This window comes from Hippichthys cyanospilos, unplaced genomic scaffold, assembly GCF_059441005.1.
Source record: "Hippichthys cyanospilos isolate Australia breed blue-spotted pipefish unplaced genomic scaffold, RoL_Hcya_1.0 HiC_scaffold_28, whole genome shotgun sequence".
Taxonomy (NCBI): domain Eukaryota; kingdom Metazoa; phylum Chordata; class Actinopteri; order Syngnathiformes; family Syngnathidae; genus Hippichthys; species Hippichthys cyanospilos.
In genome coordinates, this window is record NW_028283384.1 from 237,448 (window position 1) to 261,936 (window position 24,489).

At 36.3% G+C, this 24,489-nt stretch overlaps 1 long non-coding RNA gene across 1 annotated transcript; it reads left to right on the forward strand.

The window, feature by feature from the left end:
* The first annotated feature begins 15,838 nt into the window (after positions 1 to 15,838).
* On the forward strand, positions 15,839 to 23,283 carry LOC148405181 (uncharacterized). Its single transcript, XR_015864389.1, has 2 exons — positions 15,839 to 16,438; positions 21,444 to 23,283. It is a non-coding gene; the product is annotated as an uncharacterized LOC148405181 (long non-coding RNA).
* Positions 23,284 to 24,489: the final 1,206 nt, after the last annotated feature.

A 24,489-nucleotide genomic window follows, 5' to 3' on the forward strand; every position in this document is an offset into this window, starting at 1 on the left:
CATTAATGTTGACTATAAATCATAAACTAAGCATTTTTCAGCTGAAATAATGAATATAGTCCTCTTAATTCTTGCTTCTAAAGCATACGCAAGCAGAAATTTCAATGTACAATGATGTTTTTAAAAAAAACAGTCAAAATGTGCTCCACTCGGGCTGAAAACGCTGTTGGGGACATTTCATTAATGTTGACTACAAATCAAAAACTAAGCATTTTTCAGCTGAAATAATGAATGTAGTCCTCTTAATTCTTGCTTCTAAAGCATACGCAAGCAGAAATTTCAATGTACAATGATGTTTTTAAAAAAACAGTCAAAATGTGCTCCACTCGGGCTGAAAACGCTGTTGGGGACATTTCATTAATGTTGACTATAAATCATAAACTAAGCATTTTTCAGCTGAAATAATGAATGTAGTCCTCTTAATTCTTGCTTCTAAAGCATACGCAAGCAGAAATTTCAATGTACAATGATGTTTTTAAAAAAACAGTCAAAATGTGCTCCACTCGGGCTGAAAACGCTTGTTTGGGACATGACATTAATGTTGACTATAAATCATAAACTAAGCATTTTTCAGCTGAAATAATGAATGTAGTCCTCTTAATTCTTGCTTCTAAAGCATACGCAAGCAGAAATTTCAATGTACAATGATGTTTTTAAAAAAAGGGTCAAAATGTGCTCCACTCGGGCTGAAAACGCTTGTTTGGAACATTTCATTAATGTTGACTATAAATCATAAACTAAGCATTTTTCAGCTGAAATAATGAATGTAGTCCTCTTAATTCTTGCTTCTAAAGCATACGCAAGCAGAAATTTCAATGTACAATGATGTTTTTAAAAAAACAGTCAAAATGTGCTCCACTCGGGCTGAAAACGCTTGTTTGGGACATGACATTAATGTTGACTATAAATCATAAACTAAGCATTTTTCAGCTGAAATAATGAATGTAGTCCTCTTAATTCTTGCTTCTAAAGCATACGCAAGCAGAAATTTCAATGTACAATGATGTTTTTAAAAAAACAGTCAAAATGTGCTCCACTCGGGCTGAAATCGCTTGTTTGGGACATTACATTAATGTTGACTATAAATCATAAACTAAGCATTTTTCAGCTGAAATAATGAATGTAGTCCTCTTAATTCTTGCTTCTAAAGCATACACAAACAGAAATTTCAATGTACAATGATGTTTTTAAAAAAACGGTCAAAATGTGCTCCACTCGGGCTGAAAACTCTTGTTTGGAACATTTCATTAATGTTGACTATAAATCATAAACTAAGCATTTTTCAGCTGAAATAATGAATGTAGTCCTCTTAATTCTTGCTTCTAAAGCATACGCAAGCAGAAATTTCAATGTACAATGATGTTTTTAAAAAAAACTGTCAAAATGTGCTCCACTCGGGCTGAAAACGCTGTTGGGGACATTTCATTAATGTTGACTATAAATCATAAACTAAGCATTTTTCAGCTGAAATAATGAATGTAGTCCTCTTAATTCTTGCTTCTAAAGCATACGCAAGCAGAAATTTCAATGTACAATGATGTTTTTAAAAAAACGGTCAAAATGTGCTCCACTCGGGCTGAAAACGCTTGTTCGGAACATTTCCTTAATGTTGACTATAAATCATAAACTAAGCATTTTTCAGCTGAAATAATGAATGTAGTCCTCTTAATTCTTGCTTCTAAAGCATACGCAAGCAGAAATTTCAATGTACAATGATGTTTTTAAAAAAAACAGTCAAAATGCGCTCCACTCGGGCTGAAAACGCTGTTGGGGACATTTCATTAATGTTGACTACAAATCAAAAACTAAGCATTTTTCAGCTGAAATAATGAATGTAGTCCTCTTAATTCTTGCTTCTAAAGCATACGCAAGCAGAAATTTCAATGTACAATGATGTTTTTAAAAAAACAGTCAAAATGTGCTCCACTCGGGCTGAAAACGCTTGTTTGGGACATGACATTAATGTTGACTATAAATCATAAACTAAGCATTTTTCAGCTGAAATAATGAATGTAGTCCTCTTAATTCTTGCTTCTAAAGCATACGCAAGCAGAAATTTCAATGTACAATGATGTTTTTAAAAAAAGGGTCAAAATGTGCTCCACTCGGGCTGAAAACGCTTGTTTGGAACATTTCATTAATGTTGACAATAAATCATAAACTAAGCATTTTTCAGCTGAAATAATGAATGTAGTCCTCTTAATTCTTGCTTCTAAAGCATACGCAAGCAGAAATTTCAATGTACAATGATGTTTTTAAAAAAACAGTCAAAATGTGCTCCACTCGGGCTGAAAACGCTTGTTTGGGACATGACATTAATGTTGACTATAAATCATAAACTAAGCATTTTTCAGCTGAAATAATGAATGTAGTCCTCTTAATTCTTGCTTCTAAAGCATACGCAAGCAGAAATTTCAATGTACAATGATGTTTTTAAAAAAACAGTCAAAATGTGCTCCACTCGGGCTGAAATCGCTTGTTTGGGACATTACATTAATGTTGACTATAAATCATAAACTAAGCATTTTTCAGCTGAAATAATGAATGTAGTCCTCTTAATTCTTGCTTCTAAAGCATACGCAAACAGAAATTTCAATGTACAATGATGTTTTTAAAAAAACGGTCAAAATGTGCTCCACTCGGGCTGAAAACGCTTGTTTGGGACATTACATTAATGTTGACTATAAATCATAAACTAAGCATTTTTCAGCTGAAATAATGAATGTAGTCCTCTTAATTCTTGCTTCTAAAGCATACACAAACAGAAATTTCAATGTACAATGATGTTTTTAAAAAAACGGTCAAAATGTGCTCCACTCGGGCTGAAAACGCTTGTTTGGAACATTTCATTAATGTTGACTATAAATCTTAAACTAAGCATTTTTCAGCTGAAATAATGAATGTAGTCCTCTTAATTCTTGCTTCTAAAGCATACGCAAGCAGAAATTTCAATGTACAATGATGTTTTTAAAAAAAACAGTCAAAATGTGCTCCACTCGGGCTGAAAACGCTGTTGGGGACATTTCATTAATGTTGACTATAAATCATAAACTAAGCATTTTTCAGCTGAAATAATGAATGTAGTCCTCTTAATTCTTGCTTCTAAAGCATACGCAAACAGAAATTTCAATGTACAATGATGTTTTTAAAAAAACGGTCAAAATGTGCTCCACTCGGGCTGAAAACGCTTGTTTGGGACATTACATTAATGTTGACTATAAATCATAAACTAAGCATTTTTCAGCTGAAATAATGAATGTAGTCCTCTTAATTCTTGCTTCTAAAGCATACACAAACAGAAATTTCAATGTACAATGATGTTTTTAAAAAAACGGTCAAAATGTGCTCCACTCGGGCTGAAAACGCTTGTTTGGAACATTTCATTAATGTTGACTATAAATCATAAACTAAGCATTTTTCAGCTGAAATAATGAATGTAGTCCTCTTAATTCTTGCTTCTAAAGCATACGCAAGCAGAAATTTCAATGTACAATGATGTTTTTAAAAAAAACTGTCAAAATGTGCTCCACTCGGGCTGAAAACGCTGTTGGGGACATTTCATTAATGTTGACTATAAATCATAAACTAAGCATTTTTCAGCTGAAATAATGAATGTAGTCCTCTTAATTCTTGCTTCTAAAGCATACGCAAGCAGAAATTTCAATGTACAATGATGTTTTTAAAAAAACGGTCAAAATGTGCTCCACTCGGGCTGAAAACGCTTGTTCGGAACATTTCCTTAATGTTGACTATAAATCATAAACTAAGCATTTTTCAGCTGAAATAATGAATGTAGTCCTCTTAATTCTTGCTTCTAAAGCATACGCAAGCAGAAATTTCAATGTACAATGATGTTTTTAAAAAAAACAGTCAAAATGCGCTCCACTCGGGCTGAAAACGCTGTTGGGGACATTTCATTAATGTTGACTACAAATCAAAAACTAAGCATTTTTCAGCTGAAATAATGAATGTAGTCCTCTTAATTCTTGCTTCTAAAGCATACGCAAGCAGAAATTTCAATGTACAATGATGTTTTTAAAAAAACAGTCAAAATGTGCTCCACTCGGGCTGAAAACGCTTGTTTGGGACATTACATTAATGTTGACTATAAATCATAAACTAAGCATTTTTCAGCTGAAATAATGAATGTAGTCCTCTTAATTCTTGCTTCTAAAGCATACGCAAGCAGAAATTTCAATGTACAATGATGTTTTTAAAAAAAGGGTCAAAATGTGCTCCACTCGGGCTGAAAACGCTTGTTTGGAACATTTCATTAATGTTGACTATAAATCATAAACTAAGCATTTTTCAGCTGAAATAATGAATGTAGTCCTCTTAATTCTCGCTTCTAAAGCATACGCAAGCAGAAATTTCAATGTACAATGATGTTTTTAAAAAAAACAGTCAAAATGCGCTCCACTCGGGCTGAAAACGCTGTTGGGGACATTTCATTAATGTTGACTACAAATCAAAAACTAAGCATTTTTCAGCTGAAATAATGAATGTAGTCCTCTTAATTCTTGCTTCTAAAGCATACGCAAGCAGAAATTTCAATGTACAATGATGTTTTTAAAAAAACAGTCAAAATGTGCTCCACTCGGGCTGAAAACGCTGTTGGGGACATTTCATTAATGTTGACTATAAATCATAAACTAAGCATTTTTCAGCTGAAATAATGAATGTAGTCCTCTTAATTCTTGCTTCTAAAGCATACGCAAGCAGAAATTTCAATGTACAATGATGTTTTTAAAAAAACAGTCAAAATGTGCTCCACTCGGGCTGAAAACGCTTGTTTGGGACATGACATTAATGTTGACTATAAATCATAAACTAAGCATTTTTCAGCTGAAATAATGAATGTAGTCCTCTTAATTCTTGCTTCTAAAGCATACGCAAGCAGAAATTTCAATGTACAATGATGTTTTTAAAAAAAGGGTCAAAATGTGCTCCACTCGGGCTGAAAACGCTTGTTTGGAACATTTCATTAATGTTGACTATAAATCATAAACTAAGCATTTTTCAGCTGAAATAATGAATGTAGTCCTCTTAATTCTTGCTTCTAAAGCATACGCAAACAGAAATTTCAATGTACAATGATGTTTTTAAAAAAACGGTCAAAATGTGCTCCACTCGGGCTGAAAACGCTTGTTTGGGACATTACATTAATGTTGACTATAAATCATAAACTAAGCATTTTTCAGCTGAAATAATGAATGTAGTCCTCTTAATTCTTGCTTCTAAAGCATACACAAACAGAAATTTCAATGTACAATGATGTTTTTAAAAAAAGGGTCAAAATGTGCTCCACTCGGGCTGAAAACGCTTGTTTGGAACATTTCATTAATGTTGACTATAAATCATAAACTAAGCATTTTTCAGCTGAAATAATGAATGTAGTCCTCTTAATTCTTGCTTCTAAAGCATACGCAAACAGAAATTTCAATGTACAATGATGTTTTTAAAAAAACGGTCAAAATGTGCTCCACTCGGGCTGAAAACGCTTGTTTGGGACATTACATTAATGTTGACTATAAATCATAAACTAAGCATTTTTCAGCTGAAATAATGAATATAGTCCTCTTAATTCTTGCTTCTAAAGCATACGCAAGCAGAAATTTCAATGTACAATGATGTTTTTAAAAAAAACAGTCAAAATGTGCTCCACTCGGGCTGAAAACGCTGTTGGGGACATTTCATTAATGTTGACTACAAATCAAAAACTAAGCATTTTTCAGCTGAAATAATGAATGTAGTCCTCTTAATTCTTGCTTCTAAAGCATACGCAAGCAGAAATTTCAATGTACAATGATGTTTTTAAAAAAACAGTCAAAATGTGCTCCACTCGGGCTGAAAACGCTGTTGGGGACATTTCATTAATGTTGACTATAAATCATAAACTAAGCATTTTTCAGCTGAAATAATGAATGTAGTCCTCTTAATTCTTGCTTCTAAAGCATACGCAAGCAGAAATTTCAATGTACAATGATGTTTTTAAAAAAACAGTCAAAATGTGCTCCACTCGGGCTGAAAACGCTTGTTTGGGACATTACATTAATGTTGACTATAAATCATATACTAAGCATTTTTCAGCTGAAATAATGAATGTAGTCCTCTTAATTCTTGCTTCTAAAGCATACGCAAACAGAAATTTCAATGTACAATGATGTTTTTAAAAAAACGGTCAAAATGTGCTCCACTCGGGCTGAAAACGCTTGTTCGGAACATTTCCTTAATGTTGACTATAAATCATAAACTAAGCATTTTTCAGCTGAAATAATGAATGTAGTCCTCTTAATTCTTGCTTCTAAAGCATACGCAAGCAGAAATGTCAATGTACAATGATGTTTTTAAAAAAAACAGTCAAAATGCGCTCCACTCGGGCTGAAAACGCTGTTGGGGACATTTCATTAATGTTGACTACAAATCAAAAACTAAGCATTTTTCAGCTGAAATAATGAATGTAGTCCTCTTAATTCTTGCTTCTAAAGCATACGCAAGCAGAAATTTCAATGTACAATGATGTTTTTAAAAAAAGGGTCAAAATGTGCTCCACTCGGGCTGAAAACGCTTGTTTGGAACATTTCATTAATGTTGACTATAAATCATAAACTAAGCATTTTTCAGCTGAAATAATGAATGTAGTCCTCTTAATTCTCGCTTCTAAAGCATACGCAAGCAGAAATGTCAATGTACAATGATGTTTTTAAAAAAAACAGTCAAAATGCGCTCCACTCGGGCTGAAAACGCTGTTGGGGACATTTCATTAATGTTGACTACAAATCAAAAACTAAGCATTTTTCAGCTGAAATAATGAATGTAGTCCTCTTAATTCTTGCTTCTAAAGCATACGCAAGCAGAAATTTCAATGTACAATGATGTTTTTAAAAAAACAGTCAAAATGTGCTCCACTCGGGCTGAAAACGCTGTTGGGGACATTTCATTAATGTTGACTATAAATCATAAACTAAGCATTTTTCAGCTGAAATAATGAATGTAGTCCTCTTAATTCTTGCTTCTAAAGCATACGCAAGCAGAAATTTCAATGTACAATGATGTTTTTTAAAAAACAGTCAAAATGTGCTCCACTCGGGCTGAAAACGCTTGTTTGGGACATTACATTAATGTTGACTATAAATCATAAAATAAGCATTTTTCAGCTGAAATAATGAATGTAGTCCTCTTAATTCTTGCTTCTAAAGCATACGCAAGCAGAAATTTCAATGTACAATGATGTTTTTAAAAAAAGGGTCAAAATGTGCTCCACTCGGGCTGAAAACGCTTGTTTGGAACATTTCATTAATGTTGACTATAAATCATAAACTAAGCATTTTTCAGCTGAAATAATGAATGTAGTCCTCTTAATTCTCGCTTCTAAAGCATACGCAAGCAGAAATTTCAATGTACAACGATGTTTTTAAAAAAACAGTCAAAATGTGCTCCACTCGGGCTGAAAACGCTTGTTTGGGACATGACATTAATGTTAACTATAAATCATAAACTAAGCATTTTTCAGCTGAAATAATGAATGTAGTCCTCTTAATTCTTGCTTCTAAAGCATACGCAAGCAGAAATTTCAATGTACAATGATGTTTTTAAAAAAAGGGTCAAAATGTGCTCCACTCGGGCTGAAAACGCTTGTTTGGAACATTTCATTAATGTTGACTATAAATCATAAACTAAGCATTTTTCAGCTGAAATAATGAATGTAGTCCTCTTAATTCTTGCTTCTAAAGCATACGCAAGCAGAAATTTCAATGTACAATGATGTTTTTAAAAAAACAGTCAAAATGTGCTCCACTCGGGCTGAAAACGCTTGTTTGGGACATGACATTAATGTTGACTATAAATCATAAACTAAGCATTTTTCAGCTGAAATAATGAATGTAGTCCTCTTAATTCTTGCTTCTAAAGCATACGCAAGCAGAAATTTCAATGTACAATGATGTTTTTAAAAAAAGGGTCAAAATGTGCTCCACTCGGGCTGAAAACGCTTGTTTGGAACATTTCATTAATGTTGACTATAAATCATAAACTAAGCATTTTTCAGCTGAAATAATGAATGTAGTCCTCTTAATTCTTGCTTCTAAAGCATACGCAAGCAGAAATTTCAATGTACAATGATGTTTTTAAAAAAAACAGTCAAAATGTGCTCCACTCGGGCTGAAAACGCTGTTGGGGACATTTCATTAATGTTGACTATAAATCATAAACTAAGCATTTTTCAGCTGAAATAATGAATGTAGTCCTCTTAATTCTTGCTTCTAAAGCATACGCAAACAGAAATTTCAATGTACAATGATGTTTTTAAAAAAACGGTCAAAATGTGCTCCACTCGGGCTGAAAACGCTTGTTTGGGACATTACATTAATGTTGACTATAAATCATAAACTAAGCATTTTTCAGCTGAAATAATGAATGTAGTCCTCTTAATTCTTGCTTCTAAAGCATACACAAACAGAAATTTCAATGTACAATGATGTTTTTAAAAAAAGGGTCAAAATGTGCTCCACTCGGGCTGAAAACGCTTGTTTGGAACATTTCATTAATGTTGACTATAAATCATAAACTAAGCATTTTTCAGCTGAAATAATGAATGTAGTCCTCTTAATTCTTGCTTCTAAAGCATACGCAAGCAGAAATTTCAATGTACAATGATGTTTTTAAAAAAAACAGTCAAAATGTGCTCCACTCGGGCTGAAAACGCTGTTGGGGACATTTCATTAATGTTGACTATAAATCATAAACTAAGCATTTTTCAGCTGAAATAATGAATGTAGTCCTCTTAATTCTTGCTTCTAAAGCATACGCAAACAGAAATTTCAATGTACAATGATGTTTTTAAAAAAACGGTCAAAATGTGCTCCACTCGGGCTGAAAACGCTTGTTTGGGACATTACATTAATGTTGACTATAAATCATAAACTAAGCATTTTTCAGCTGAAATAATGAATGTAGTCCTCTTAATTCTTGCTTCTAAAGCATACACAAACAGAAATTTCAATGTACAATGATGTTTTTAAAAAAAGGGTCAAAATGTGCTCCACTCGGGCTGAAAACGCTTGTTTGGAACATTTCATTAATGTTGACTATAAATCATAAACTAAGCATTTTTCAGCTGAAATAATGAATGTAGTCCTCTTAATTCTTGCTTCTAAAGCATACGCAAACAGAAATTTCAATGTACAATGATGTTTTTAAAAAAACGGTCAAAATGTGCTCCACTCGGGCTGAAAACGCTTGTTTGGGACATTACATTAATGTTGACTATAAATCATAAACTAAGCATTTTTCAGCTGAAATAATGAATATAGTCCTCTTAATTCTTGCTTCTAAAGCATACGCAAGCAGAAATTTCAATGTACAATGATGTTTTTAAAAAAAACAGTCAAAATGTGCTCCACTCGGGCTGAAAACGCTGTTGGGGACATTTCATTAATGTTGACTACAAATCAAAAACTAAGCATTTTTCAGCTGAAATAATGAATGTAGTCCTCTTAATTCTTGCTTCTAAAGCATACGCAAGCAGAAATTTCAATGTACAATGATGTTTTTAAAAAAACAGTCAAAATGTGCTCCACTCGGGCTGAAAACGCTGTTGGGGACATTTCATTAATGTTGACTATAAATCATAAACTAAGCATTTTTCAGCTGAAATAATGAATGTAGTCCTCTTAATTCTTGCTTCTAAAGCATACGCAAGCAGAAATTTCAATGTACAATGATGTTTTTAAAAAAACAGTCAAAATGTGCTCCACTCGGGCTGAAAACGCTTGTTTGGGACATTACATTAATGTTGACTATAAATCATAAACTAAGCATTTTTCAGCTGAAATAATGAATGTAGTCCTCTTAATTCTTGCTTCTAAAGCATACGCAAACAGAAATTTCAATGTACAATGATGTTTTTAAAAAAACGGTCAAAATGTGCTCCACTCGGGCTGAAAACGCTTGTTCGGAACATTTCCTTAATGTTGACTATAAATCATAAACTAAGCATTTTTCAGCTGAAATAATGAATGTAGTCCTCTTAATTCTTGCTTCTAAAGCATACGCAAGCAGAAATGTCAATGTACAATGATGTTTTTAAAAAAAACAGTCAAAATGCGCTCCACTCGGGCTGAAAACGCTGTTGGGGACATTTCATTAATGTTGACTACAAATCAAAAACTAAGCATTTTTCAGCTGAAATAATGAATGTAGTCCTCTTAATTCTTGCTTCTAAAGCATACGCAAGCAGAAATTTCAATGTACAATGATGTTTTTAAAAAAACAGTCAAAATGTGCTCCACTCGGGCTGAAAACGCTGTTGGGGACATTTCATTAATGTTGACTATAAATCATAAACTAAGCATTTTTCAGCTGAAATAATGAATGTAGTCCTCTTAATTCTTGCTTCTAAAGCATACGCAAGCAGAAATTTCAATGTACAATGATGTTTTTAAAAAAACAGTCAAAATGTGCTCCACTCGGGCTGAAAACGCTTGTTTGGGACATGACATTAATGTTGACTATAAATCATAAACTAAGCATTTTTCAGCTGAAATAATGAATGTAGTCCTCTTAATTCTTGCTTCTAAAGCATACGCAAGCAGAAATTTCAATGTACAATGATGTTTTTAAAAAAAGGGTCAAAATGTGCTCCACTCGGGCTGAAAACGCTTGTTTGGAACATTTCATTAATGTTGACTATAAATCATAAACTAAGCATTTTTCAGCTGAAATAATGAATGTAGTCCTCTTAATTCTTGCTTCTAAAGCATACGCAAGCAGAAATTTCAATGTACAATGATGTTTTTAAAAAAACAGTCAAAATGTGCTCCACTCGGGCTGAAAACGCTTGTTTGGGACATGACATTAATGTTGACTATAAATCATAAACTAAGCATTTTTCAGCTGAAATAATGAATGTAGTCCTCTTAATTCTTGCTTCTAAAGCATACGCAAGCAGAAATTTCAATGTACAATGATGTTTTTAAAAAAACAGTCAAAATGTGCTCCACTCGGGCTGAAATCGCTTGTTTGGGACATTACATTAATGTTGACTATAAATCATAAACTAAGCATTTTTCAGCTGAAATAATGAATGTAGTCCTCTTAATTCTTGCTTCTAAAGCATACACAAACAGAAATTTCAATGTACAATGATGTTTTTAAAAAAACGGTCAAAATGTGCTCCACTCGGGCTGAAAACGCTTGTTTGGAACATTTCATTAATGTTGACTATAAATCATAAACTAAGCATTTTTCAGCTGAAATAATGAATGTAGTCCTCTTAATTCTTGCTTCTAAAGCATACGCAAGCAGAAATTTCAATGTACAATGATGTTTTTAAAAAAAACTGTCAAAATGTGCTCCACTCGGGCTGAAAACGCTTGTTTGGGACATTACATTAATGTTGACTATAAATCATAAACTAAGCATTTTTCAGCTGAAATAATGAATGTAGTCCTCTTAATTCTTGCTTCTAAAGCATACACAAACAGAAATTTCAATGTACAATGATGTTTTTAAAAAAAGGGTCAAAATGTGCTCCACTCGGGCTGAAAACGCTTGTTTGGAACATTTCATTAATGTTGACTATAAATCATAAACTAAGCATTTTTCAGCTGAAATAATGAATGTAGTCCTCTTAATTCTTGCTTCTAAAGCATACGCAAACAGAAATTTCAATGTACAATGATGTTTTTAAAAAAACGGTCAAAATGTGCTCCACTCGGGCTGAAAACGCTTGTTTGGGACATTACATTAATGTTGACTATAAATCATAAACTAAGCATTTTTCAGCTGAAATAATGAATATAGTCCTCTTAATTCTTGCTTCTAAAGCATACGCAAGCAGAAATTTCAATGTACAATGATGTTTTTAAAAAAAACAGTCAAAATGTGCTCCACTCGGGCTGAAAACGCTGTTGGGGACATTTCATTAATGTTGACTACAAATCAAAAACTAAGCATTTTTCAGCTGAAATAATGAATGTAGTCCTCTTAATTCTTGCTTCTAAAGCATACGCAAGCAGAAATTTCAATGTACAATGATGTTTTTAAAAAAACAGTCAAAATGTGCTCCACTCGGGCTGAAAACGCTGTTGGGGACATTTCATTAATGTTGACTATAAATCATAAACTAAGCATTTTTCAGCTGAAATAATGAATGTAGTCCTCTTAATTCTTGCTTCTAAAGCATACGCAAGCAGAAATTTCAATGTACAATGATGTTTTTAAAAAAACAGTCAAAATGTGCTCCACTCGGGCTGAAAACGCTTGTTTGGGACATTACATTAATGTTGACTATAAATCATATACTAAGCATTTTTCAGCTGAAATAATGAATGTAGTCCTCTTAATTCTTGCTTCTAAAGCATACGCAAACAGAAATTTCAATGTACAATGATGTTTTTAAAAAAACGGTCAAAATGTGCTCCACTCGGGCTGAAAACGCTTGTTCGGAACATTTCCTTAATGTTGACTATAAATCATAAACTAAGCATTTTTCAGCTGAAATAATGAATGTAGTCCTCTTAATTCTTGCTTCTAAAGCATACGCAAGCAGAAATGTCAATGTACAATGATGTTTTTAAAAAAAACAGTCAAAATGCGCTCCACTCGGGCTGAAAACGCTGTTGGGGACATTTCATTAATGTTGACTACAAATCAAAAACTAAGCATTTTTCAGCTGAAATAATGAATGTAGTCCTCTTAATTCTTGCTTCTAAAGCATACGCAAGCAGAAATTTCAATGTACAATGATGTTTTTAAAAAAAGGGTCAAAATGTGCTCCACTCGGGCTGAAAACGCTTGTTTGGAACATTTCATTAATGTTGACTATAAATCATAAACTAAGCATTTTTCAGCTGAAATAATGAATGTAGTCCTCTTAATTCTCGCTTCTAAAGCATACGCAAGCAGAAATGTCAATGTACAATGATGTTTTTAAAAAAAACAGTCAAAATGCGCTCCACTCGGGCTGAAAACGCTGTTGGGGACATTTCATTAATGTTGACTACAAATCAAAAACTAAGCATTTTTCAGCTGAAATAATGAATGTAGTCCTCTTAATTCTTGCTTCTAAAGCATACGCAAGCAGAAATTTCAATGTACAATGATGTTTTTAAAAAAACAGTCAAAATGTGCTCCACTCGGGCTGAAAACGCTGTTGGGGACATTTCATTAATGTTGACTATAAATCATAAACTAAGCATTTTTCAGCTGAAATAATGAATGTAGTCCTCTTAATTCTTGCTTCTAAAGCATACGCAAGCAGAAATTTCAATGTACAATGATGTTTTTTAAAAAACAGTCAAAATGTGCTCCACTCGGGCTGAAAACGCTTGTTTGGGACATTACATTAATGTTGACTATAAATCATAAAATAAGCATTTTTCAGCTGAAATAATGAATGTAGTCCTCTTAATTCTTGCTTCTAAAGCATACGCAAGCAGAAATTTCAATGTACAATGATGTTTTTAAAAAAAGGGTCAAAATGTGCTCCACTCGGGCTGAAAACGCTTGTTTGGAACATTTCATTAATGTTGACTATAAATCATAAACTAAGCATTTTTCAGCTGAAATAATGAATGTAGTCCTCTTAATTCTCGCTTCTAAAGCATACGCAAGCAGAAATTTCAATGTACAACGATGTTTTTAAAAAAACAGTCAAAATGTGCTCCACTCGGGCTGAAAACGCTTGTTTGGGACATGACATTAATGTTAACTATAAATCATAAACTAAGCATTTTTCAGCTGAAATAATGAATGTAGTCCTCTTAATTCTTGCTTCTAAAGCATACGCAAGCAGAAATTTCAATGTACAATGATGTTTTTAAAAAAAGGGTCAAAATGTGCTCCACTCGGGCTGAAAACGCTTGTTTGGAACATTTCATTAATGTTGACTATAAATCATAAACTAAGCATTTTTCAGCTGAAATAATGAATGTAGTCCTCTTAATTCTTGCTTCTAAAGCATACGCAAGCAGAAATTTCAATGTACAATGATGTTTTTAAAAAAACAGTCAAAATGTGCTCCACTCGGGCTGAAAACGCTTGTTTGGGACATGACATTAATGTTGACTATAAATCATAAACTAAGCATTTTTCAGCTGAAATAATGAATGTAGTCCTCTTAATTCTTGCTTCTAAAGCATACGCAAGCAGAAATTTCAATGTACAATGATGTTTTTAAAAAAAGGGTCAAAATGTGCTCCACTCGGGCTGAAAACGCTTGTTTGGAACATTTCATTAATGTTGACTATAAATCATAAACTAAGCATTTTTCAGCTGAAATAATGAATGTAGTCCTCTTAATTCTTGCTTCTAAAGCATACGCAAGCAGAAATTTCAATGTACAATGATGTTTTTAAAAAAAACAGTCAAAATGTGCTCCACTCGGGCTGAAAACGCTGTTGGGGACATTTCATTAATGTTGACTATAAATCATAAACTAAGCATTTTTCAGCTGAAATAATGAATGTAGTCCTCTTAATTCTTGCTTCTAAAGCATACGCAAACAGAAATTTCAATGTACAATGATGTTTTTAAAAAAACGGTCAAAATGTGCTCCACTCGGGCTGAAAACGCTTGTTTGGGACATTACATTAATGTTGACTATAAATCATAAACTAAGCATTTTTCAGCTGAAATAATGAATGTAGTCCTCTTAATTCTTGCTTCTAAAGCATACACAAACAGAAATTTCAATGTACAATGATGTTTTTAAAAAAAGGGTCAAAATGTGCTCCACTCGGGCTGAAAACGCTTGTTTGGAACATTTCATTAATGTTGACTATAAATCATAAACTAAGCATTTTTCAGCTGAAATAATGAATGTAGTCCTCTTAATTCTTGCTTCTAAAGCATACGCAAGCAGAAATTTCAATGTACAATGATGTTTTTAAAAAAAACAGTCAAAATGTGCTCCACTCGGGCTGAAAACGCTGTTGGGGACATTTCATTAATGTTGACTATAAATCATAAACTAAGCATTTTTCAGCTGAAATAATGAATGTAGTCCTCTTAATTCTTGCTTCTAAAGCATACGCAAACAGAAATTTCAATGTACAATGATGTTTTTAAAAAAACGGTCAAAATGTGCTCCACTCGGGCTGAAAACGCTTGTTTGGGACATTACATTAATGTTGACTATAAATCATAAACTAAGCATTTTTCAGCTGAAATAATGAATGTAGTCCTCTTAATTCTTGCTTCTAAAGCATACACAAACAGAAATTTCAATGTACAATGATGTTTTTAAAAAAAGGGTCAAAATGTGCTCCACTCGGGCTGAAAACGCTTGTTTGGAACATTTCATTAATGTTGACTATAAATCATAAACTAAGCATTTTTCAGCTGAAATAATGAATGTAGTCCTCTTAATTCTTGCTTCTAAAGCATACGCAAACAGAAATTTCAATGTACAATGATGTTTTTAAAAAAACGGTCAAAATGTGCTCCACTCGGGCTGAAAACGCTTGTTTGGGACATTACATTAATGTTGACTATAAATCATAAACTAAGCATTTTTCAGCTGAAATAATGAATATAGTCCTCTTAATTCTTGCTTCTAAAGCATACGCAAGCAGAAATTTCAATGTACAATGATGTTTTTAAAAAAAACAGTCAAAATGTGCTCCACTCGGGCTGAAAACGCTGTTGGGGACATTTCATTAATGTTGACTACAAATCAAAAACTAAGCATTTTTCAGCTGAAATAATGAATGTAGTCCTCTTAATTCTTGCTTCTAAAGCATACGCAAGCAGAAATTTCAATGTACAATGATGTTTTTAAAAAAACAGTCAAAATGTGCTCCACTCGGGCTGAAAACGCTGTTGGGGACATTGTGAAGGGAATCATATATTAGGTTGTTATCATTATGTTCTTAGTTCATTGTTACCCATCTATGCAATCCTAGTTCATCTTGACCCTGTCCTTAGATAGAACTGTTGACGCACGAAAGTGTGAGCCGGGACCTTGGCCCAGCTGCCGGTGGCGCCCGGCTGGCTCTTTTGTTGTGTCTTGTAATCTGCTATGCTTCTATTCAATAAAAGCCGGGGGGAACGGCTGGGCAAGTGGAAAACGCGTTGGAAGACCCACGAGTTACATTTGCCCAAGCGGTTTTTCCCTATGTCCGGCATAGAAAAGTCAATCTTGGCTGGTCTGAGTTACTCTTTTTGCTGTTTAAGCAGCTAGGCTTGTCCTAGTCTTCTTTTCTGAGATTTCTCTGACATTCTAACTTGGTCCGTTCGAGCCGGATGGTTAAGAAGCCTTCTCTTCGGTGGACGATCGACGACAGCTGAACCAATCGGTATACCGTCGGAATCCGTTGGATTCTGGAAGCCCTCCTTTCCACGAGGCCAGACGTCGGACACCGCTCACCGGAGGAACGCAAACACCATCCAACGAACCAGAGTGACTCGACCAGCGGAGAGATTGCAAGAACAAAAGGTCAGTCTGACGAGTCTGAATTGTCCACCGGATGTTAAACGGGCGGTCCATCGGACCTTAAACGAGTGGTCCATCGGACCTTAAACGAGTGGTCCATCGGACCTTAAACGTGTGGTCCATCGGACCTTAAAAGTGCGGTCCATCGGACCTTAAACGTGCGGTCCATCGGACCTTAAACGAGCGGTCCATCGGACCTTAAACGGGCGGTCCATCGGACCTTAAACGTGCGGTCCATCGGACCTTAAACGACCGTCTAGACGGGTTCAGTCTGACGAGACTGGCTGGTCCATTGGACCTTAAACGTATAGTCAATTGGACTTTAAACAAACGGCCTGACTTAAAAAAGAGAAAGTTTAACATCCGGTGCACAGTTGCTGATCATTTTTGTGATGTATGAGTGTGGAATGAATGTGGAGTGGATGTCCTGAGTGACGGGAAATCTAAAACTGGTGAAACGGTCGTGAGTATAAACACCTGGGGATATCCGCCTTTCGAGGTAGAAGCTCGGTATCCGACACGACACCAGGCACGTAGCATTTCTCCCGTGACGAAGGAAACATAGTTAATCATGAAAAAAAAAAAGAAATAAGTCCTCCGAGGCCGCAACTCGGCCCAAGGAGGCAAAATGGGAAAAGGAATGTTGTTGTTTTGTGGATGAATCGAAGGAAAAAGTACGTCGGGCAGAGATAGATAGCAGAGAAAGTACTAAGTATGTGGAAAAATGGAAAATCCAATACGGTTTTTCAGGAGACGTGGATGATTGTGGTGGATTGGAGAAAGTGTTGCGGAAGTTGTCATTGAAGGACAGGGAAAGGATTGAAAACAGTGATGGTTAACAGTGGTTTAAATGCAAGGCTTTAGTTGATAGAGCCAAACCGAAACGACCATGGAAGGTGGCTGAGAAAAAAAGGAAAGCAGATGATGATTTGACCGAAGCCACTAACCTGTCGGCAACTAACACAGCCAGACAGTAAACCCAAATTAACGGTGGAAAACAGACACCAACAATTCGTACCTGAGTTTACCACCATATTCTTAAACCCAGACACCTGAGGTTTTCAGAGGCGGAGTTGACAACCAGGCAAGACCGTGGCCACGGCAGTAAGACCCTTTTCGGGACTGGGTCTCAGCTCCACATCTGAGTACTGAGGGTTGACATGAAGCCAAAGGAGTGAAGCCATTTGAAATGGTGTGTGCAAAAAGTGTGTCTTGTACGTGCTTAACAAAGTCCACATATACGTTGTAAACTGCATGTTGTGTGATGTGGATCTGCGTGTGTATCTGTCAGTTTGCTGGTGTGTAACTATTGGTGTGTTACATGTTTGTATGTTAGATTGTTAGAAATAAACAATGATATTTGTTGAAATTTGGCTAAAATACATTGTTAGATCGGGCTTGATCTAGTCTGCATGGTTAAAAGTCAAAATGACAAATTTGAGATGGTTTCAAACCTGAGGTTTGTGGGCAGAAACTGGTCCATTCACAGGGTTAATTCTCAGCACACAGGTGAAATGAGAAAAAATGGAAAAATATATTATGGGATCAGTTGAGACTAAATTAAGAATTAGGATGTTTCCAAATGCTAGATTAACTGGCAATGAATAATTAGTGGTTGAAACACAAATAAAATACACAAAGTTGTTGTGTTGTATGTGAGGCTATGCCAGGGGTGGATAGCCAGATGACGTTGAATTATAAATGTTGTGTTTTCATAGCTTAATAACATGTAGGCATGTTGTCGTATGATAGCCAGCTTGGGAGACTGTGGTATGAAAATGAGAAGTGATTGTGAGTGTAAGTTTGTGAAGCTTGCTCTGTTGAAATTTTCACACAGTTTGCTGCATGTGTTGCTCTTATTGTTGTTGTCATAGTTGTGGGAATTGTCGTTTTTGCTAAAGTTGATTTTGTTGTTGTTGCTGTTGTTGTTCTTCAAAGTGGAAAATATTTGTAATTGGCAAATTGATAGAGACCACTGAATTTGTTAGAACAAAGCTGAAGAAAAATTTCAAATAGCAAAATCGATAAAAGAGAAAAAGTTGAATCTGGAAATAGCAGCAGCCACTAAATGACCTGTAGAAAAAATAAAACAGCCAAGTAGACACCAAACAAAGCTGCTTGCGAGAATTGCAGATAACAGGACAAACAGAGGCGCGGAGAGCAGGGGTGGCAATCAGAGGCCTCTGCCTCCCTTTTTGACCGTGACTGCGACCTTTTTTTCGTAATTTATCCTCCACTTTCTGAAAACAGGAATGTGACCCTTCTCTACCAACCACACCTGTATAGAAAATTGCATAGACGCGTGATAGGGAGTTGTATTTCATGATCCAAGTAGCAAACCCTGCATGTTAAGACAAAAGGAGGCAAAAAGGACAGAATTATTTTTGTATACTGGCCCTGCAAAATACAAGTACGCAAAAGCGGAAGAAAGCCTGGCACCTTACAAAATATGAATTTAAAAGGTAGAAGATTGATGCCTTATATGTAATAATTGTTTGAAGAGATTAGCATGATAGGATCAGGTCTTACAGTAAAATAGATTCAACTGTGCAAAAGGAGGATGAACCAGTCGATATGTTAATTGTTTGATATAGTATAGTTTGCAAGAGTTTTCTAAAAACAAATCGCATTATGGTAGATAATGGATAAACAGGCTGAACATATTGACAGCAGCTGAGAAAATGCAAGGCTAAATGGAACTATACGACAAACAAAAATGTAGATGTGAGTGACCTCCAACACTCAGAGATTAGATAAATCGACTATTCAGCTGAGAGTGGAGTAGAAGAAGAAAAGTAGAAGAATGTAGGGGAGAAAACAGACATTCTGGTGTGATGGAGAAGTGGAAGTGTGTTGTGTTGGAAACAGGAATTGTGGTAGCGGAAAAGAAGGATGTAAGAGAGAGTTGAAAGACAAAATTGAATGCATAAGGATGTTGGCGTTGTGGCAAGAAAGATTTTGGGCAAGTGGAAACAAATGGAAGAAGGTTGGCAGAACTAATGAGATAAGGATGGCAGAATTGTTACTGACAGACAAAATTGCGATTTTCGCCATTGCGAAAGCCCAAAAACTCAGACTAAAAGACAAATGATGTCATTTTTGAGGCTGATGAATTATTGTAGCATATGGATTCCAAAATTTGTTTTGAATTGACTAGGCCACTGCTTGATATCAGTTATGAAAAAAGCTGACGAGGCAGTTGACAGTGTGAAATTGGAATTGGTTTAATTCATCCGTATTGACACTACCGGATTACAGCAAACCATTTGAGCAAAGAGTGACCGCTAAACAGGGATTCATGACTTCAGTTTTGTTGCAGAAGCATGACGGGAAACTGAGGCCAGTCAAATTTTACTCTGAGGAATTGGATGCAGTTGCTGGGCTGACCCCTGAAGGCGTTCAGGTGGTGCTGGCCGCAGCATTGGCTGGGGAGGCTTCAGTGGAGGTTGTGTTGTTTCACTCCCTCACGTTGAGGGTTCCCTATGTATTTGTTTTGTTGCTGGAAACCCCCCACCCCAAAAAATGACACTCTTATCGCCTGCATGACATTTATATTGCACCGCGGTTCTTGTATCACAGGGACACATTATAATTGTTAAATGTGGAGCATCAAACCCAGCGACACCTTTGCCCACGCCTGTAGACGGCACCCCACACGACTGTGGAAGCCACGCCCAAATTCCCACCGAACCAAGACCTGACCTGAATGACAACCCTCTCCCGACTGGAGAAGTTGTTTTTTTTTTGACGGTTCAGCTAGCAAAGGGGTAGACGGCCGCAAAAGGGTGGGATATGTAGTTACTACATATATTAAACATTTTGTTTTAAGGAACATTAAAATCGACATGTTCATTGCAAGCAGATGAATTGGCCGCGCTAATCAAAGCGTGTGAAATTTTTGAAAGCAAAGATGTTACAATATGGACAGACAGCGAGTATGGCATGTGTTTTATCAACTTTGGGCTAACCGCGGCTTCAAAACCACGATGAGAAAAGAAATGACCAAATTAGAGCAGGAAACCGATTAGGCAAACAAAGCAGCCAAAGAAACAGTCATAGGTGTGCCCACAGTTGCCAAAGCACAAGACAACCGCATTGACACACTACATGATGAACAAGACACACAGACCATCTTGATATCAAGGAAAACATCAGCTCCTAAACTGTAGCAGCAAAAATGGCTAAAAAAAGGAGCATAACAAGATGTTGAAGAAAAAAGTAGATTGGCGGTTAGAAAACCATGGTTACTAAAATTCTGATTTGAATGAGCAGCAAAGTTGACACATGAGCTTTGCCATGTGTCAACAGGGGGGAATATGCATGATCAGTAGCATATGGGTTCACTTTTTATACTCAAAATGTTTGTGTTTTTTGTAAATGTTGTGATATCTGTTTTTGCAATAATGCGCAAGTTTATTTGTGACCACATAGAGGCAAATTTCTAGAACCACCCGAAGCATTTCATATGATATATATGGATGACATTGAACCAAATAAGGCATTAGGAAAGCAATATTGTTTCGTCATATTAGATGCATTCCTAAAGTGGGTTGACTTCCCAACAGCGCATTGTGATGCAAAAACAGTTGTCAAAGCATTGTGTGATCGAATCATACTGACATTTGGCAGTCTGAGAGAAATTAGAAGTGACAATTGATTGCATTTTGTGAAAAAAGCTGTTACTAAAGTTGGAGAACTGTTGAATATCAGAAGGGCTTGTTGAAAGAACAAATGGGACAGTCAAGGCCATACGCATAAAAACAATGCAAGTGATAAAGAGACAGCGACCAGATTGCATTCTTATTGTGGCCACAGAAATGAGATTTGTTCCGCTGAAGGAAAAACTTTATCACCATTTGAAATAGTATATGGAGGACCATACGGACTAGCAGACTTAACCCATGACCAGCCACCTAGTGGATGTTCTTTTCCAGTTCACATGAAAAGACTGTTTGGCACAAGGGAGATGCATAAGCACAATGACTGGCCAGTGTGTTCTATCCCACAGAAAACCCGGGTCCAGATCGGAGACCAGGTGTTCCTCAAGGTGCTGACGACCTCGTTGGGACAGTGAACGCTGGGATGGCCCGTTCCAGATGATTGCAGCGACACCAACTGCGGTGAAAGTTGAAGGACGCGACGGGTGGATCCACCAGTCGCAGTGCAAGATCCTTCGACCCCCTGTTGATGGGCCTAGCGACGCCAGTCCCTCGAAGTGAGGATCAGCACCCCCAAGTGCACGGACGGTGCACCAACGAAAGACCACAGTGGAAGAAAGGGTTTTTGTGGTAAACACACCCCTCTCAGGAGAATGGCCTGTCCGCCAGCACTCTTCCGAGCAGCATGCGGCTTGATGCTGGGCGGCGCCCTTGTGTCCGGACGACCAACCATGCCTACCTCAGACAGACAGCGTTTGCCCACCAGCGTCATGGGCAACCTCCAGCTCCAGACGGACATCACAGGAACAGCGATAAAACGCTACGTTTGTTTCAGTGTTAAGAACTCCACCCATTGGTCCAAATGCAACACTGACAAACCACCAGTCCCAATCACCAGACAAACTTCCGTCTATTTTTGATGCGATTGGCATGCCTTGGAGCATTCCTGACAAAGACAAATTGATTGACAAAGCAAATGCAGCGGGTTCGCATTTGCCATATTTGGTGCTCTATTTCCAGTGACTGTGTACAAACACACTGATTTTTTTCAATGATGTCAATCATAAAGTATACTCGTCGACTGATATCGCGGACGCACCTTCTACACACACAGCTTCACAACTACATGCTACTTCACTTATGACTATTCAAAACAGACAGGCACTCGACATGACTGGCAGAAAAGGGTGGCGTGTGCAAGCTTTTGCCATCAGGTGAATGTTGCGCATTTATTCCTTTACACACTTTGTCTAATGGCTCGTTGTCTGAGACACTGACACTGCTCAGGGAGTGCAGACTGAGGACTCTAAGTACAGTATAGAGGGAGTTGAAGCTCAACCCCTTCCTGCATTGGTTGCAGGACTTCTTTGGCAATTGGAAGGGCGTGGCTGTAGCCATTGCTTCTGTCATCATCTGCATTCTCTTGCTGTCATGTTTCTGCATAACCTGCGGTGTGCCTTGTGTAAGATCTGTGCCACCAAAATCATGGATGCTATCGAATTCAAAATAGCGGCGCAAGTGACCGTGGCCATGACTGGCTATCAACCTGTTGACTCAGACTCTGACTCCAACTCCGACTCCGACAACGACTCCGACTCTGATAACGACTCAACTTCTGTGTGAACCATTTATGATGCACCTACGGAAAAGGTTTCAGACGTAGGATGTTGATGTGCCATGGTTTGCAATATGTATATACATGTATTGGACCAAAAACAGCTTTAGCTTTTGCTTTTTCTTTTTCTTTTTTCCTTATAACAAGCTCTTGCTTGGGAAGGGTTTCTACCTTTTTCCCACTGGGTTTTTGGGTAGTTTTCTTCCCACTCAAGCAATAGCTTTTGACATCGTTTGATGTGTTTTCATAATGATAATCAGGGGGGATATGTGAAGGGAATCATATATTAGGTTGTTATCATTATGTTCTTAGTTCATTGTTACCCATCTATGCAATCCTAGTTCATCTTGACCCTGTCCTTAGATAGAACTGTTGACGCACGAAAGTGTGAGCCGGGACCTTGGCCCAGCTGCCGGTGGCGCCCGGCTGGCTCTTTTGTTGTGTCTTGTAATCTGCTATGCTTCTATTCAATAAAAGCCGGGGGGAACGGCTGGGCAAGTGGAAAACGCGTTGGAAGACCCACGAGTTACATTTGCCCAAGCGGTTTTTCCCTATGTCCGGCATAGAAAAGTCAATCTTGGCTGGTCTGAGTTACTCTTTTTGCTGTTTAAGCAGCTAGGCTTGTCCTAGTCTTCTTTTCTGAGATTTCTCTGACAGACATTTCATTAATGTTGACTATAAATCATAAACTAAGCATTTTTCAGCTGAAATAATGAATGTAGTCCTCTTAATTCTTGCTTCTAAAGCATACGCAAGCAGAAATTTCAATGTACAATGATGTTTTTAAAAAAACAGTCAAAATGTGCTCCACTCGGGCTGAAAACGCTTGTTTGGGACATTACATTAATGTTGACTATAAATCATAAACTAAGCATTTTTCAGCTGAAATAATGAATGTAGTCCTCTTAATTCTTGCTTCTAAAGCATACGCAAACAGAAATTTCAATGTACAATGATGTTTTTAAAAAAACGGTCAAAATGTGCTCCACTCGGGCTGAAAACGCTTGTTCGGAACATTTCCTTAATGTTGACTATAAATCATAAACTAAGCATTTTTCAGCTGAAATAATGAATGTAGTCCTCTTAATTCTTGCTTCTAAAGCATACGCAAGCAGAAATGTCAATGTACAATGATGTTTTTAAAAAAAACAGTCAAAATGCGCTCCACTCGGGCTGAAAACGCTGTTGGGGACATTTCATTAATGTTGACTACAAATCAAAAACTAAGCATTTTTCAGCTGAAATAATGAATGTAGTCCTCTTAATTCTTGCTTCTAAAGCATACGCAAGCAGAAATTTCAATGTACAATGATGTTTTTAAAAAAACAGTCAAAATGTGCTCCACTCGGGCTGAAAACGCTGTTGGGGACATTTCATTAATGTTGACTATAAATCATAAACTAAGCATTTTTCAGCTGAAATAATGAATGTAGTCCTCTTAATTCTTGCTTCTAAAGCATACGCAAGCAGAAATTTCAATGTACAATGATGTTTTTAAAAAAACAGTCAAAATGTGCTCCACTCGGGCTGAAAACGCTTGTTTGGGACATGACATTAATGTTGACTATAAATCATAAACTAAGCATTTTTCAGCTGAAATAATGAATGTAGTCCTCTTAATTCTTGCTTCTAAAGCATACGCAAGCAGAAATTTCAATGTACAATGATGTTTTTAAAAAAAGGGTCAAAATGTGCTCCACTCGGGCTGAAAACGCTTGTTTGGAACATTTCATTAATGTTGACTATAAATCATAAACTAAGCATTTTTCAGCTGAAATAAT